General features: G+C 39.3%; 2 long non-coding RNA genes across 2 annotated transcripts; both read left to right on the plus strand.

Moving 5' to 3' along the window:
* The first annotated feature begins 475 nt into the window (after window positions 1–475).
* LOC139831093 (uncharacterized) lies at window positions 476–3,867 on the plus strand. The gene is made up of 2 exons (XR_011745563.1): window positions 476–2,314; window positions 3,473–3,867. It is a non-coding gene; the product is annotated as an uncharacterized lncRNA (long non-coding RNA).
* A 6,747-nt stretch (window positions 3,868–10,614) lies between these two features.
* LOC127302037 (uncharacterized) lies at window positions 10,615–13,229 on the plus strand. Its single transcript, XR_011745564.1, has 2 exons — window positions 10,615–11,444; window positions 12,603–13,229. It is a non-coding gene; the product is annotated as an uncharacterized lncRNA (long non-coding RNA).
* The last annotated feature ends 4,261 nt before the right edge of the window (window positions 13,230–17,490 follow it).

Below are 17,490 nucleotides of genomic sequence, written 5' to 3' on the forward strand. Positions count from 1 at the left end.
GGACAATGTTTAAAAGATTGGCAAGGATGTAATAATGCATAAGTATGAGATGCAATCGCTCTAAGCGTGACCTAACCCCGATGATTTAGGATTAGTGAGTGATAATGATTGGTTCAGGGTGTGTTGCACTTTTAGAGTGATTCACATACAAGGTTCTTATTCAGGTGTGATTACTTGGTATTATAAACAGGTGCTGTAATATATCATAATAATAACACTAATAGCACACAACAATAACATTTGGTATAATCCTAACATGTAATGAATAGTGGTTGGTTTTAGCACTATATGGCATGGTTAATGATTAATTATCATATACTTCAAAAGAATAACTTTTGAAGAACATGTTCTTTAATAAAGAACAAGTATGATAATTAGGGTTGTGGAGTTCTATGGTTTACTATGGTTCTAATTGGTTCTAAAGTAAGGATTAGATGGATCACAACAAGGTTGGATTCATCGACACCTAGGCTTGTAAGGTTGAGTTAAGCTTAGGCATTCTAAGCAATTATTTATACATGGTTGCTTTTAAGCCTGATTCATCTTGCTGGTGATAGCTAGTTAGGGTTTATAGATCCTTATAAGCAGGGTTTATGATGATTCTTTATTTACTTCAAAAGAATAACTTTTGAAGAACATATTGCTTAAGTAAGAAGAAGTATCTCAATTAAGGTTGAGATTATCTAGGGTTTGCTATTGGATCCACTAAGTATGGAATAGTTAGTTCCTAAATAGTATGGTTCATAACTATCTAACATTAGTAGGTTTAGTGGAGTATAGTATGTAAGTTTAAACATTGGGCATAGTTGCTATTGGAGTTCATCACAATGGTGTGGTGCTAATTAAGGTTAATTAAGGATTATATCTCTAAGGATAGGAACTAGGGTTGGTTTTATTTTATCTCATTTAATATTGAAGGAACAATTTTTTGAATAAGGGTTTGATTTAAGAAACAACTTTTAAATACAATTTAACAATGATATTACAACTATAAGGCCTAACGAGGAATATACATGACCTCCTAATGTGACTCAATACTTAGTTATGATTTTTCCTTATTCTTATGAGTTTAAAATAATTGAGGAAATAATCTTTTAGAACTAAGATAAAAGTTAGATTATTGTTGTTTGGATTATTAGGTGCTTGTTGCTATTTTACTTGATTTTAGGAATTTTATAGTAACTAAAATTTATGTTAGAAATCCTCATGCTTTTAATTAAGCTAATTTGATTTCTTAAATATTTAACATCAAATTGAGAGTTGATTAAGATTTATAATTTTTATTTTTATTTTTATTTTTAGAAAATAAACTAGACACACAAGTACTTAAGTAGATTAGTTCTTTGGGCTGGTCTAATTAGCTTAGTAGCTCAAATGTACACACTAATAAACTAGTTAAATTGATTGGGCTTAGCACACACGTACGTACACAGTACGTTCGTATACGCACATGTATCAGGCCAACTCTCACGCCAGGACGCCCATGTACGAGGCGAAATCTCACGCAAGGAAAGCCCAACCTTACGTCTCTCTTTCTCCTCTCACGCGAGGATGCACACACCCGAGCTTTCCATGGCGACGCCGTGCTCTCGCCTTCCCCCGGCCGCGCCCGGCCGTCTCCGACACCGCTAAGGCGCGGTTCTGTTCGCCTCGAGGTGCTCCACCACTTCCCCCTCCTCGTTTTGATCATCTCGGTCTCAATCACTCGTCCACGACCCCGATTGAGTCGCCGTCTCTGCCACTACACTGGCCGCTCCTGGTCAACTCCGGCGCCGGCGATATGGTTTTCTGGCTCCCCTAGGTGTTCCCTACCTCTCGGCTCCGCTCGATTCGATTCTCGAGCCGTATCTGGTCCGCCCCCAAATCGAGAACCCTAGCTCGATGTTGGCTCAATTCGGCCGTCGCCGGCCGATTCCGGCGGCGCCTCACCCCGGCGTGTCGCCTCCACGAACTCCACCTCCAAAAACTTCTGCCTCAACATCGCCCTGCGCCGCCCTCGCGTGGCCCTGCCCTCGGCTAACCCTAGCCGTGGCTAGGTGGTTGACCGGCTCCCGCATTTGTCCCTCTGGCTTTGCCTCTCGACGACGAGCTTGGCTTCCTCGTCATCCTCCACGATTTCTACGTGACGCTAGCAGGACGGTGCCGCGGACGCAACCCTGGCGCCTCGGTCCGCTGCCCTGTGGCCTTTGCCATTGCGGATGCTGCTGTTGCTCGTGATGGAGCTGCTGCTGTGAGCTGTGGTGCTCGACATCGATGGACGGCGCTGCAAGCGCAACCTCGGTGTCAAATAGCTCGCCTACGCCATGTATTCACTGTGAGCTAAATTCCTCTCCTCCCTGTCTATGTTTACAATGTTGGGGTTATAAAATGACTATTGCATCGTACTTGTGCTCCTGGTGGTATATGTCTGTTTATAGTGGGGTTAAATATTGGGATTCAATTGATCATTTTCTGATAAGTGTGTGTGATTAATGTGCCTTCTGGGACTTGAGCTAGTCAAGTACTAAACTACCTGATATGTGTAATATGCTTAATTTGGTGCCTCAACTTGGATGATTTGCTCACCCCATATTTGACGAAACTGAACCTGGACAGTTCAGTCAACTGAAATAATTCAGCTATATCCCTATGTATCTTATTACTAAATTTGGAAATGTGAGATGCATCCATATTTGCTTGCAGATTGATGCTTTGCTTGGTGGCTTGCTTATGAGCTTATATATATACTTTATTACTGTGCTGCAACTATGGTACTACTTGGTTGGCCTGGGATGATTTCCTGGACCCTAAGTAGATTCATGTATTATGTTGGTTATTAACTGTCGGCTTGTGGTGATGACTAAAGCATGTGCATATATGATATTGGACAGTAGCTGTGTTGGAATGCACAAACTGATGCCTTTCCCGAGTTCTTGAATATGATCTAGTTGCTGATTATCAACTAGAGATGATGTTTGCATGGTTGGATTTTATTGGTGGATCATGATGTTCCCCTTTTTGAATAGCTATAACTGATAAGAACAGATTTTTCTTGATCTTGTAGCCTTGCCAGTGATGCAAAGGCTGAGGCACTATTTGTAATAAGAACAGATATATGTTGCTTATTTTATCCTCTATGATGATTTAGCATAGCACCACTATGCAGATCTGAGAGGAATATATCTTTCTATCTTCCTAGGTGAAAACCTAGTTGAAGGGTAGCTAGATGATTTTACTGTGTATAAGGTTCCATTTCCCCGAAAATGTCTATGGAAGAACAGATATTATGTGATATATATTTAAGCTAGTGGTTGGTCTCTACCTGTTGCTCTATAGCTTGATAGCCTGTTGGTTCTTCTAGCTTTTGTGATACTTTGCTTCTGGTAGCATGCCTGCTCCTCCATACTTCCTGATCTGCTTCTTTATGATCTAGCTGATGAATGGTTTACTGCTATCAACTGAACTATTGATATGATTTGGTTGGTTTGGTTAGTGGAGATATTGTGAAGGAGCTGCAGATGATTCTGCTGGTGTGCTCAAGATGTGGTGCGGCTGGGATAAGTTGGGATGTGCTAGAAGAGCTGGTAGGACAGCTGCTGGGCTGTTTATATACAGCTGAACTATTCATGTGCTCGTGACAACACAGAGATTGCATGTGTGTGTGTGTGAGCTGCTAGGTAGGTTGCTCCCTCTCCATGTGCAGGTTGCAAACTTGACTTTGTTTGCCTCATTTGCAAGGCACGGTTCAACCTTGTACTTATCCCTTGTTGGACATTATTTGAGATACAACCAAGTGTATATCTCCTATTGGTCCTCTGTGACTAAATGGATTCAATTGATGAGCTTAAATATTGATAGCTCAAGTATTAATTAGACTTTGCTTAATTAGCAATAGACTTCGCATTAAGTGCTTAGGATCATTTTGACCCTTCCATGTCAAACATGATCCAATTACATAAGATGGTGAGCTTTATGGTTTCTAGCTAGATTAGAGGGAATTTAAGATAATATAGCATGGTTGCCTAGAATTGAATGGAATCAATCAATTGTTGTCTGCTTGTCCCTTGTTGCCTGAGAAATCATTAGTGATTGTCAATGAAAATGCCTCTTTGTTGCCTCTGATGGAATAGTGATCAACCTTCTCGGATTGTCTCTTGTTGCCTATTAAAGATTTACTCCCTCTAATCACCGTTTGGGTATTAAGACAAGTTCTTAATTCCTAATAGCTAGTTTCCAATATTAAAATGTCTCCCAAAATGCGGAGACAGATATTTTAACCTTAACACAACATTTCTTTGTCTTTATTGTTTATTTTGCAGATAAAGGATAAGAAAATTGGGAAGATTTGGAATATGAAGATTTAGTTTAGAAATTTCTTGTATTCTTATATAATTTTCTATTTCTTTTCTAACTTGTAATTTATTGAATAATGTTATTTGTAATAAAGTTTGAATTATTTATTCATTTGGAATTATCAAATGTGTTTACTATTACATATTATGTTTATATACTTGTTTAGGTTTAAAGTTCCAATTCAAATTCTTATTTGAATTTCTACCTTTCATATTTGAATTTGAATTTAAATTGTTCCCCTAAAACACATGAATTCACAAAGGTCATGTCGAAATTTGTCGCACTCACATCGATGACTAACTCAATTCCACCGATGTAAGAGAAACCTCGATCACTTTGGAGGTTTTAAGCAAAAGCGCGAAAATTCCCCGGATTTTCTATGCATGAATGCAATGCACACATCTGTTTCCTCTATTTTTGTAACCCCAAATCCTGGGATATTACAGTCTCTACCCCTTAAACTAAACTTCGTCCTCGAAGTTTGAACTCTCTCACGTTTCCGGAGTGTGGATCTGACTTGTGCAGACTACGACTTTTCTCGAACTCCGTATTGATCTTACTGGATATCATTGAATATATCCCTTGTCCAAATTCTTCCTAGAATCCATTAGGGTTTTTCTCTGAATCATGGCCCTTACTTTGATTCTTTGATTTCTTCCAACTCTATAAACTTGTTTCCTTTCTCATTGAAGATTCAATGATTGGGACTTCTTCTTGTCCTGACAGTCTTAATTGAGGACTAATTGGATAACATTCTCCTATTTGATAAAATAGGTCTTTGTTTTCCCTAACTACCAAAACTGCAATAATGGTACTTGGTAAGGTACTTACCATGGAAATGGTTGTGATGATTTATTTCCCTAAGAATGGATTAGACTCATTTAGTCCATCCAATCATGGTTTATAGTTGATACCTATAACTATTTTGGTTATTTAGGTTCCATGAAAGGAATCATTCTATTAGTCTTTGATATTGGTATGTTCAATCATCTTCATTCTTTGACCATCTTGAGCTGTATTTGGTCTACGGTATTTTCTTTGTCCAACTTCTTTATGCTTGACTTAATTGAGCTTCCGTACTTCTGAGTAAATATCACTCACTTTCTCAAGTTATAGTCCAATTATTACTTCCTCGAGGTATGAACCTCGACTTCTGGTCTGACATCTTCTGAAAGTAGTGTTCGATAATCTTATGAAAATAAGATCGAACTTCCTCTCAGTTCAGACCTTCATCATCTATCTTGCTCAAAATATTGAGTTTTTGTACTTCCAACTCAATGTTTACTCTACCCCTTAGAGTTTTCTTATGGTCTTCAGCTCCTTTTCTTCCAACTATTGGACTTATGATTAGAATATTGATCTAGGTTCTAGCTTATGGTTTATATTCTTCTAAAGTCTTGTGAAGAATCCTTGTGGTGTATCCACTCAATTGGGGACATCCAATGTGAATCCTTCGACTAAATGATTATAGATCATTGTTTTTTGGCTAACAAATTTTTTATTTGTTCACAACTTCTTGGTACAAATAATCCAATGGTGGACTACTTGATACCAATTGTGGCTATATGTTATCTAAAAAGGAATTCTATTATAGGTTCTGATCAACTGGACGAGACATCTTCTACTTTATCTCCCATTATTGATCCTATACCAACTGTGGTCTTCCGATACCAACTGTGGTCTTCTTATATCTGTTATGGTTTCATATATCATCTTCCTTCATTCAGGGTTTATTTTGCAAGAAAACCACTAGCTGACACTATGATTATAGTATTCGAAGTGATTTCCCATGCATTCCCTCTTCTATATTGACTATGTATCTGCTTGAGCTTCACCATAATCATCATATTTCTCACCTTCATGCTTCTTCTGTACTAAAGTACTCCTCTGTTGAGGTAAGCATGAGTTTCTGATTGTACTTCTTTCAGAGTATTGTGGTTACTTCCCACAACTTTACTTCATTTCTCCGATGAACCTTCATCTTGTCTTCGGAATCTTCCAGAATTCGTCGCTTCCTCACACGAATACTATTACCCTCTAGATCTATAGCATCAAGTAAGGACTTGATATTGCAACATGCATTTGCATATCAAAGTCAAACTTCATGTATGGATCTAGTCAAACAATGAAACTCCAATAAAATCCAAGAAGATTCAGCTTTGTCCATATAATACACATCATCATAAGCCTGAATTATAATAGTTGAGTAAGACATCTCTAAACATCAGGCTCTGATGTGTAGTATATACACCACATAAGATAGGTTGATATCGTGATACATAGCACGAATATAGGGGACTCTACTATTTGTCTCAACATTTACCTTAATTGCACATTTGCAATGAGATAAACTTGAAACAAAGTGGTCTGGAATTGTTGAAGTTAACCTAGTTTTTTTTGGAAGTACTAACAAAGTATTATACCATATATAAGTGCTATTGAGGACTATTTTGTATGATACCACTAGTTCTAATATGGTTACTCTTAATACATATTTATTAGGATATAGCTCCTATACTTCCATATGTTCTTACTATATAACTAGGGTTCTGATGTACTTGACACAGTTCCCATGGTTTTGGAACACAAATCTTGCTCTATTGTTTCGCGTCTAATTTCTTATTAAACTCCTGCTAAGTATTTAAGATATTCTAGTCCATCACATAACGATTCTCAGGTGAATCATATATGATTTCTAACTCTACCATGTAAGTAGGCATATTTTATTCCTATCACTCTTCCTTATTTCCCATGATTGACTCATCATGGTCTATACTACTCATATCACTTATTTGTATCACTTACTATCAGTTGTTTCACAACTTTAGATAAATTTTACTTACCCATTACTTGTCTGATTATACTTGCTAGTAGGAAATCTTCTTATATACATATCTTCATCACTTGGTATTACTCTTATTACAAGTCTAAATAACTCTTACTTAACCATAACATGTGTTGGTACACATCTTCCAATAGGATATCTTCCTTATGGTTGTATCCTCTCTTTGGACTACCATGTATTGTATACCAACTGTGATATACTCATCTATTGTTTTAAGAATGTAATGGTGTACTACATAATTGGGATTAGCTGACTGACTTTACTTTATATTGGTAAGATGGGTAAGAAATGTTGACTCAAGTGTGTCAGGATTATTCTCAAGTGAATATCCATCTCAAGTCATAAAAAGCATTTGATTTATCTAGGACAACTTCCTATAGACACTACCAATCCTATAGGTCTCCTTTAAAGGGTTTTAATCCTAAGGTCAAAGAATTTGCTCTGAAACCAACTGTGGTGACCCGGCATACCACTGCATGGTGTAGTATGCAAGTCTGATATAACACCAATGAAACACCGTTCAACGGGTATTATATCGCTCAGAGTGGTACAACAGAAACATATGCGGGTCCAAGGCATGTCTATAGAATTACAACATCGACTCTGTTACATAAGATCATCACAGCCTCCTACTTTACAATGAGGTAAAACTGCAAATAAACTCCAGAAGAACGACTCGTAGTCTAGTCTTATCACGAACTCTATTTGTAGAGTATTTCACTAATTACAGAGGCTAAGAATAGTCTCTAGCTAAATAGGAGCTAGGTTTCGGAAGCTAGTTCCCTTCTATGGCTAAACTAGGTTTTCTCCTTGTTGGATGTGGTATCTGACTCCTCTAACATAGTCCTGTCTCGTGAAGTAGTTGTTGACTCCTCGGCCTTCGAGTTGCACTGTAGATCCCCCCTTCGATGCCTCCATATCTAAGCAGGGGATTTAAGAGTGGGATGAGTACGAGCGTACTCAACAAGTTCATTATAGGAAAGAGGTGTTTAATGTACTAGCTACAGCATTAGACCAGAAAGTCTTATACCAATGCAAGTTTTCATAACCATTTCTTCAAAAGGTTGCTTTTATTCAGAAGAACTATGTCCGTCAGCCTTCATCGGTTTACTAGAACTTCATGGAGCTCCTTTCCGGCCGCGTTCGCAGTTCCATATCCCGGAACAGGGAGTGACAGGTCACGGTTCTTTACACTCTGCAGAGGTGTGTTGCTTTACCCATAAGAGATCTTAACCTTGGTGCCAACCGAGCCGCGTGCTCGTCCACACTTCCTTTGGTGTGAGGCCCGGTATAAGGTCATAGCCAATCATATTCCTCCGCTGCCTCATACACCCACCCTTTGCTGCAAACTCCGACCCTGGGTCCTCGCCGGTCCCATTATTCCCACTTACGGGTGGACCCCGACCACGACAACAGTTCAGGTCTCTACCATGAACTCCTTCGCCGGCAGCTGCAACCCATCATAGACCGCAATTACCGTGGGGACTTCATCGGGACCCCCACCCTACCACTTGTCCTCTCTTGGATCAAGGGTACCACTTGTCCTCTCTTGGAGTAAAGCGCATCCGTTGATGTACAAGAGGTGGAAATACAATTGACTATTCCGTCCCACTCCAGATCTTATGGTTAACACGGGTATTACGGCACAAGAATCACTGGCGACATTTGTTGTTTAATCCTAGATGGATATAAACCCTTGCAATGGAACCTCCACCATACCAACACAATCCATGGTTCCATTGCCCACCACATAGTCATATTCATAGTTATGAAAGTAGTGGTTTTGGTTTTTATGCAATAGTGATAACCATAGTACTTTGCAAGTAATTTGATAGAAATACTCAAATGACATGTGCAAGTGATGAACTTGCCTTTCTTGACTGCAAGATTATGCAGGCAAGGTCTTCGATACGCAATAACTCCAAATTCTGAAATAGCATCATCGTCCGGCAAGGACAATGTTTAAAAGATTGGCAAGGATGTAATAATGCATAAGTATGAGATGCAATCGCTCTAAGCGTGACCTAACCCCGATGATTTAGGATTAGTGAGTGATAATGATTGGTTCAGGGTGTGTTGCACTTTTAGAGTGATTCACATACAAGGTTCTTATTCAGGTGTGATTACTTGGTATTATAAACAGGTGCTGTAATATATCATAATAATAACACTAATAGCACACAACAATAACATTTGGTATAATCCTAACATGTAATGAATAGTGGTTGGTTTTAGCACTATATGGCATGGTTAATGATTAATTATCATATACTTCAAAAGAATAACTTTTGAAGAACATGTTCTTTAATAAAGAACAAGTATGATAATTAGGGTTGTGGAGTTCTATGGTTTACTATGGTTCTAATTGGTTCTAAAGTAAGGATTAGATGGATCACAACAAGGTTGGATTCATCGACACCTAGGCTTGTAAGGTTGAGTTAAGCTTAGGCATTCTAAGCAATTATTTATACATGGTTGCTTTTAAGCCTGATTCATCTTGCTGGTGATAGCTAGTTAGGGTTTATAGATCCTTATAAGCAGGGTTTATGATGATTCTTTATTTACTTCAAAAGAATAACTTTTGAAGAACATATTGCTTAAGTAAGAAGAAGTATCTCAATTAAGGTTGAGATTATCTAGGGTTTGCTATTGGATCCACTAAGTATGGAATAGTTAGTTCCTAAATAGTATGGTTCATAACTATCTAACATTAGTAGGTTTAGTGGAGTATAGTATGTAAGTTTAAACATTGGGCATAGTTGCTATTGGAGTTCATCACAATGGTGTGGTGCTAATTAAGGTTAATTAAGGATTATATCTCTAAGGATAGGAACTAGGGTTGGTTTTATTTTATCTCATTTAATATTGAAGGAACAATTTTTTGAATAAGGGTTTGATTTAAGAAACAACTTTTAAATACAATTTAACAATGATATTACAACTATAAGGCCTAACGAGGAATATACATGACCTCCTAATGTGACTCAATACTTAGTTATGATTTTTCCTTATTCTTATGAGTTTAAAATAATTGAGGAAATAATCTTTTAGAACTAAGATAAAAGTTAGATTATTGTTGTTTGGATTATTAGGTGCTTGTTGCTATTTTACTTGATTTTAGGAATTTTATAGTAACTAAAATTTATGTTAGAAATCCTCATGCTTTTAATTAAGCTAATTTGATTTCTTAAATATTTAACATCAAATTGAGAGTTGATTAAGATTTATAATTTTTATTTTTATTTTTATTTTTAGAAAATAAACTAGACACACAAGTACTTAAGTAGATTAGTTCTTTGGGCTGGTCTAATTAGCTTAGTAGCTCAAATGTACACACTAATAAACTAGTTAAATTGATTGGGCTTAGCACACACGTACGTACACAGTACGTTCGTATACGCACATGTATCAGGCCAACTCTCACGCCAGGACGCCCATGTACGAGGTGAAATCTCACGCAAGGAAAGCCCAACCTTACGTCTCTCTTTCTCCTCTCACGCGAGGATGCACACACCCGAGCTTTCCATGGCGACGCCGTGCTCTCGCCTTCCCCCGGCCGCGCCCGGCCGTCTCCGACACCGCTAAGGCGCGGTTCTGTTCGCCTCGAGGTGCTCCACCACTTCCCCCTCCTCGTTTTGATCATCTCGGTCTCAATCACTCGTCCACGACCCCGATTGAGTCGCCGTCTCTGCCACTACACTGGCCGCTCCTGGTCAACTCCGGCGCCGGCGATATGGTTTTCTGGCTCCCCTAGGTGTTCCCTACCTCTCGGCTCCGCTCGATTCGATTCTCGAGCCGTATCTGGTCCGCCCCCAAATCGAGAACCCTAGCTCGATGTTGGCTCAATTCGGCCGTCGCCGGCCGATTCCGGCGGCGCCTCACCCCGGCGTGTCGCCTCCACGAACTCCACCTCCAAAAACTTCTGCCTCAACATCGCCCTGCGCCGCCCTCGCGTGGCCCTGCCCTCGGCTAACCCTAGCCGTGGCTAGGTGGTTGACCGGCTCCCGCATTTGTCCCTCTGGCTTTGCCTCTCGACGACGAGCTTGGCTTCCTCATCATCCTCCATGATTTCTACGTGACGCTAGCAGGACGGTGCCACGGACGCAACCCTGGCGCCTCGGTCCGCTGCCCTGTGGCCTTTGCCATTGCGGATGCTGCTGTTGCTCGTGATGGAGCTGCTGCTGTGAGCTGTGGTGCTCGACATCGATGGACGGCGCTGCAAGCGCAACCTCGGTGTCAAATAGCTCGCCTACGCCATGTATTCACTGTGAGCTAAATTCCTCTCCTCCCTGTCTATGTTTACAATGTTGGGGTTATAAAATGACTATTGCATCGTACTTGTGCTCCTGGTGGTATATGTCTGTTTATAGTGGGGTTAAATATTGGGATTCAATTGATCATTTTCTGATAAGTGTGTGTGATTAATGTGCCTTCTGGGACTTGAGCTAGTCAAGTACTAAACTACCTGATATGTGTAATATGCTTAATTTGGTGCCTCAACTTGGATGATTTGCTCACCCCATATTTGACGAAACTGAACCTGGACAGTTCAGTCAACTGAAATAATTCAGCTATATCCCTATGTATCTTATTACTAAATTTGGAAATGTGAGATGCATCCATATTTGCTTGCAGATTGATGCTTTGCTTGGTGGCTTGCTTATGAGCTTAGATATATACTTTATTACTGTGCTGCAACTATGGTACTACTTGGTTGGCCTGGGATGATTTCCTGGACCCTAAGTAGATTCATGTATTATGTTGGTTATTAACTGTCGGCTTGTGGTGATGACTAAAGCATGTGCATATATGATATTGGACAGTAGCTGTGTTGGAATGCACAAACTGATGCCTTTCCCGAGTTCTTGAATATGATCTAGTTGCTGATTATCAACTAGAGATGATGTTTGCATGGTTGGATTTTATTGGTGGATCATGATGTTCCCCTTTTTGAATAGCTATAACTGATAAGAACAGATTTGGCTTGATCTTGTAGCCTTGCCAGTGATGCAAAGGCTGAGGCACTATTTGTAATAAGAACAGATATATGTTGCTTATTTTATCCTCTATGATGATTCAGCATAGCACCACTATGCAGATCTGAGAGGAATATATCTTTCTATCTTCCTAGGTGAAAACCTAGTTGAAGGGTAGCTAAATGATTTTACTGTGTATAAGGTTCCATTTCCCCGAAAATGTCTATGGAAGAACAGATATTATGTGATATATATTTAAGCTAGTGGTTGGTCTCTACCTGTTGCTCTATAGCTTGATAGCCTGTTGGTTCTTCTAGCTTTTGTGATACTTTGCTTCTGGTAGCATGCCTGCTCCTCCATACTTCCTGATCTGCTTCTTTATGATCTAGCTGATGAATGGTTTACTGCTATCAACTGAACTATTGATATGATTTGGTTGGTTTGGTTAGTGGAGATATTGTGAAGGAGCTGCAGATGATTCTGCTGGTGTGCTCAAGATGTGGTGCGGCTGGGATAAGTTGGGATGTGCTAGAAGAGCTGGTAGGACAGCTGCTGGGCTGTTTATATACAGCTGAACTATTCATGTGCTCGTGACAACACAGAGATTGCATGTGTGTGTGTGAGCTGCTAGGTAGGTTGCTCCCTCTCCATGTGCAGGTTGCAAACTTGACTTTGTTTGCCTCATTTGCAAGGCACGGTTCAACCTTGTACTTATCCCTTGTTGGACATTATTTGAGATACAACCAAGTGTATATCTCCTATTGGTCCTCTGTGACTAAATGGATTCAATTGATGAGCTTAAATATTGATAGCTCAAGTATTAATTAGACTTTGCTTAATTAGCAATAGACTTCGCATTAAGTGCTTAGGATCATTTTGACCCTTCCATGTCAAACATGATCCAATTACATAAGATGGTGAGCTTTATGGTTTCTAGCTAGATTAGAGGGAATTTAAGATAATATAGCATGGTTGCCTAGAATTGAATGGAATCAATCAATTGTTGTCTGCTTGTCCCTTGTTGCCTGAGAAATGATTAGTGATTGTCAATGAAAATGCCTCTTTGTTGCCTTTGATGGAATAGTGATCAACCTTCTCGGATTGTCTCTTGTTGCCTATTAAAGATTTACTCCCTCTAATCACCGTTTGGGTATTAAGACAAGTTCTTAATTCCTAATAGCTAGTTTCCAATATTAAAATGTCTCCCAAAATGTGGAGACAGATATTTTAACCTTAACACAACATTTCTTTGTCTTTATTGTTTATTTTGCAGATAAAGGATAAGAAAATTGGGAAGATTTGGAATATGAAGATTTAGTTTAGAAATTTCTTGTATTCTTATATAATTTTCTATTTCTTTTCTAACTTGTAATTTATTGAATAATGTTATTTGTAATAAAGTTTGAATTATTTATTCATTTGGAATTATCAAATGTGTTTACTATTACATATTATGTTTATATACTTGTTTAGGTTTAAAGTTCCAATTCAAATTCTTATTTGAATTTCTACCTTTCATATTTGAATTTGAATTTAAATTGTTCCCCTAAAACACATGAATTCACAAAGGTCATGTCGAAATTTGTCGCACTCACATCGATGACTAACTCAATTCCACCGATGTAAGAGAAACCTCGATCACTTTGGAGGTTTTAAACAAAAGCGCGAAAATTCCCCGGATTTTCTATGCATGAATGCAATGCACACATCTGTTTCCTCTATTTTTGTAACCCCAAATCCTGGGATATTACAGGCTTGTATTGAGAGGGATTACTTCTCATGCATCCAAAATCCTTGAGCCAAACACTATGCCACTAGTGTCCACCATACCTAACTACTACATGGTATTTCTCCGCCATTCCAAAGTAAATTGCTTGAGTGCTACCTTTAAACAATTCAAAATTTATCACCTCTGATTTGTGTCAATGTTTTATAGCTCATGAGGAAGTATGTGGTGTTTATCTTTCAATCTTGTTGGGCAACTTTCACCAATGGACTAGTGGCTTCATCCGCTTATCCAATAATTTTGCAAAAAGAGCTGGCAATGGGATTCCCAGTCCCAAATTAATTAACCTAAATAGACACTCCTCCATGGTATGTGATTGTTGGACGGCACCCGAAGGATTCGGTTAGCCATGGCTTGAGAAAGCAAAGGTGGGGAGGAGTGTCATCATAATAAAACTAAAATAAAAAGGCACTCCTTCATGGTATGAGATTGTTGGCAGGCACCCGAGGATTCGGTTAGCCATGGTTTGTGAAAGAAAGGTTGGAAGGAGTGCCACCCAAAAATAAAAATAATTCATGGGAGCCGCTCTTTGAAGGTTTGTCTGGCAAGGGGGTTAGAGTGCCCACTACCATTCGTTGACAACAACAAACACCTCTCAAAATTCTACTTTTATGCTCTCTTTATGTTTTCAAAACCAAAGCTCTAGCACAAATATAGCAATCCCTGCTTCCCTCTGCGAAGGGCCATTCTTCTACTTTTATGTTGAGTCAGTTTACCCATTTCTCTCTATCTTAGAAGCAAACACTTGTGTTAACTGTGCATTGATTCTTACATACTTGCTTATTGCACTTGTTATATTGCTTTGCATTGACAACTATCCATGAGATATACATGTTATAAGTTGAAAGCAACCGCTGAAACTTAATCTTCCTTTGTGTTGCTTCAATGCCTTTACTTTGAATTATTGCTTTATGAGTTAACTCTTATGCAAGACTTATTGATGCTTGTCTTGAAAGTACTATTCATGAAAAGTCTTTGCTTTATGATTCATTTGTTTACTCATGTCATTTACCATTGCTTTGATCGCTGCGTTCATTACATATGCCTACAATAGTATGATCAAGGTTATGATGGCATGTCACTCCAGAAATTATCTTTGTTATCGTTTACCTGCTCGGGACGAGCAGAAACTAAGCTTGGGGATGCTGATACGTCTCCGACGTATCGATAATTTCTTATGTTCCATGCCACATTATTGATGATATCTACATGTTTTATGCATACTTTATGTCATATTTATGCATTTTCCGGAACTAACCTATTGACGAGATGCTGAAGGGTCAGTTGCTATTTTCTGCTGTTTTTGGTTTCAGAAATCCTAGTAAGGAAATATTCTCGGAATCGGACGAAATCAACGCCCAGCATCTTCGAATCACATGAAGCTTCCAGAACACCCGAGAGAGGCCAGAGGGGGGCCACTGGGCCACCAGATGACAGGGTGGCGCGGCCCAGGCCTTGGCCGCGCCCCCTAGTGTGTCACCGCCTCGTCGCCCTTCCGACTCCGCCTCTTCGCCTATTTAAAGGTCCCTGACCTAAATCTTCGATACGGAAAAGCCACGGTACGAGAAACCATCCAGAGCCGCCGCCATCGCGAAGCCAAGATCTGGGGGACAGGAGTCTCTGTTCCGGCACGCCGCCGGGACGGGGAAGTGCCCCCGGAAGGCTTCTCCATCGACACCGCTGCCATCTCCACCGCCATCTTCATCAACGCTGCTGTTTCCCATGAGGAGGGAGTAGTTTTCCCTCAAGGCTAAGGGCTGTACCGGTAGCTATGTGGTTCATCTCTCTCCTATGTACTTCAATACAATAATCTCATGAGCTGCCTTACATGATTGAGATTCATATGATGATGCTTGTAATCTAGATGTCATTATGCTAGTCAAGTGGATTTTACTTATGTGATCTCCGGAGACTCCTTGTCCCACGTGTGTAAAGGTGACAGTGTGTGCACCGTGTGGGTCTCTTAGGCTATATTTCACAGAATACTTATTCACTGTTATGAATGGCATAGTGAAGTGCTTATTTATATCTCTTTATGATTGCAATGTGTTTTGTATCACAATTTATCTGTGTGCTACTCTAGTGATGTTATTAAAGTAGTTTATTCCTCCTGCACGGTGTAATGGTGACAGTGTGTGCATCGTGTAGTACTTGGCATAGGCTATGATTGTGATCTCTTGTAGATTATGAAGTTAACTATTGCTATGATAGTATTGATGTGATCTATGCCTCCTTTCGTAGCGTGAAGGTGACAGTGTGCATGCTATGTTAGTACTTGGTTTGGTTGTGTTGATCTGTCATGCACTCTAAGGTTATTTAAACATGAATATCGAATATTGTGGAGCTTGTTAACTCCGGCATTGAGGGTTCTTGTAATCCTACACAGTTAGTGGTGTTCATCATCCAACAAGAGAGTGTAGAGTCTAGCATCTATCTATTTATTCTGTTATGTGATCAATGTTGAGAGTGTCCATTAGTGAAAGTATGATCCCTAAGCCTTGTTTCCAATACTGTTATCGCTGCTTGTTTACTGTTCTACTGCATCTGTACTGTCCGCAATATTACCACCATCAACTACACGCCAGCAAGCACTTTTCTGGCGCCGTTACTACTGCTCATACTTATTCATACCACCTGTATTTCACTATCTCTTCGCCGAACTAGTGCACCTATTAGGTGTGTTGGGGACACAAGAGACTTCTTGCTTTGTGGTTGCAGGGTTGCTTGAGAGGGATATCTTTGACCTCTTCCTCCCTGAGTTCGATAAACCTTGGGTGATCCACTTAAGGGAAACTTGCTGCTGTTCTACAAACCTCTGCTCTTGGAGGCCCAACACTGTCTACAAGAATAGAAGCACCCGTAGACATCACACGGGCAAACTGTCTTTCCACAAGAAGCATCATACTGATGATTTCTATGTGTTTTTCTAGTCAATCTATGACTGTGTAGTCATGCTTTCGTGTCGTTAGTCACCTGATGCCCTTTGTTTTGTTTCAAAAACTTGTCATGTAATAAGTAGGTAGCAAGGACTTTACATATTTTTACTCTTCAGTGATGTCTTTTGCTTTATCTTATCTGCAGTCAGTATGTTATTTTTTCTGTTAGACACTATGATGTAATAAGTTTGTAGCAAGATATGCTATGTTCTTTTTTAACCTTCTTTTTCACTGTTTTTGGTATCTCTTTTTGTATGAGTGGTCTATAGTTCTTCAATTGTATCCTTTTCATCTGACTTTTTTTGTCATTTTGCCCCTGCTTTGTATTCAGATCTTCTATTTTCTACTGGATGTCCAAAATATTGTCTAGCTTGCCGTCTTTTTTTTACAAGCAGTTATGAATATATTATCATTGTTCATGACGCCGACATCTAGTCTATATTTTTTATTATTTTTATTTTTTACAATGGTTTTCTTTAAATGGTTTTTCCATAGTTGGCCAGATCAAATGGTTCTCTTTTTCGTAAGGCATCAGTACTCATACTTTTAGTTTGTAATAGCTATCGAGCGTGACTGTATGTAGTTACCAACGCTGGACGAATGTATTTACCGACA

This window comes from Lolium perenne, chromosome 5 (assembly GCF_019359855.2).
Source record: "Lolium perenne isolate Kyuss_39 chromosome 5, Kyuss_2.0, whole genome shotgun sequence".
Classification (NCBI taxonomy): Eukaryota; Viridiplantae; Streptophyta; class Magnoliopsida; order Poales; family Poaceae; genus Lolium; species Lolium perenne.